We start from the raw sequence: 1,350 nt of genomic DNA, 5'->3' as shown, positions 1-1,350 counted from the left end.
CATTAAAATTTTAATTCAAAATTGCCAAAATTATAAATTTCCTAATTTATCTATTGATTTGTGGTTAATATTGGTTCTCACAGTTACCACAAACTAATTAGTTCTCATTTGATTAGGCCCCTATATATATATATATATATATATATATATATAATAGTCTTGTACCCGCTGCAATGCAGCTAAATATAAAACTTTTTTGCAAATATAAAAATTATTTATTTATTTATAAAATGTTCTACCCTTTAAATTATGGCGTTGTTTGCAAGTAATATGATATTTTGATAACTAAATGAGAAATACGAAGGTTGAAGCCTATAAAAATCAGCCATCAAATAGAGGTTTTTTTAAGAAATAGTTCATCTTTAATCTCAAAAGAATTTGAGGACTTTGTTTTGACAACTTCAGTCTCCATCCATCTTTGAAAGATCAACGGTATTTGTAAACATTAAAAATATCATAATATTATACTTTTCAAACAAGAAAAAACTATAAGGCGAACTTATCGAAATAAAACTATGTAAAAGAACACGATGTGTTGCATATTGAAATTACTCTGTGAGTTTAAGCAATTTATTACATTTATAAAATGTTGGTTTAGCCTTTTTAACATACATTGTTTTGAAAACATAAAATAGTTGATGAGTGAATATTAAGTGTAGATAGTTCGACTTTATAATGTCAGATTAACCAACATGCATGTGGAGGAAGTATTGGTGGTGAGCATAAAATGGCAGTGGTGAAAGTAAAAGAAAAGGTGGCGAGATGGAGGATGAAAATCGAAATATTGAAATGGCAGAGGTTGTGTGAGACGATGGATTGGAATAGAGGCATGTCATGAGAATGAGCTTTCAAGACCGCCATTTTGGAGCATGATTATAGTTTAGTGACGATGGTGGATGGAGTGATTTCCATGGCAGAAGATAAAGGTTGGAGGGGGATGGATGTCCTTTTTTCTTCGTTTGGTTTCAAAATTTGTATCTGGATGACCAATTTCATCCCAAAATTGAGAGTTATATAGTTTTCGTTTTAGCCGATTGCTTCATGGACAACGGAACGTGGACAATAATTCAAGGTAGTGGGGAGAGAATTATGTGGAAAGTCGGAAAGGAAAGGGATGATGGGGCGGATTTAGAAACTTGTAAATAATGCATAGATGACAGTTAAAATTCAACAACAAAAGAAAGTAATATAGTATAGATAGATAAGAGTGTAAAATGGAAAATAAAAAATAAAGTTACTTAAAAACATCAGTACGTATTTATTATATTTAATAATATTATTAGATTCAATAATATTCGATATTGTGTTCATTTTAAAGATATTGAAAACACGATTATAATGATATAATTT

Source organism: Cynara cardunculus, assembly GCF_001531365.2.
Source record: "Cynara cardunculus var. scolymus isolate 2C chromosome LG 5, CcrdV1, whole genome shotgun sequence".
Taxonomy (NCBI): domain Eukaryota; kingdom Viridiplantae; phylum Streptophyta; class Magnoliopsida; order Asterales; family Asteraceae; genus Cynara; species Cynara cardunculus.
Note: the sequence above shows the minus strand (reverse complement) of the source record.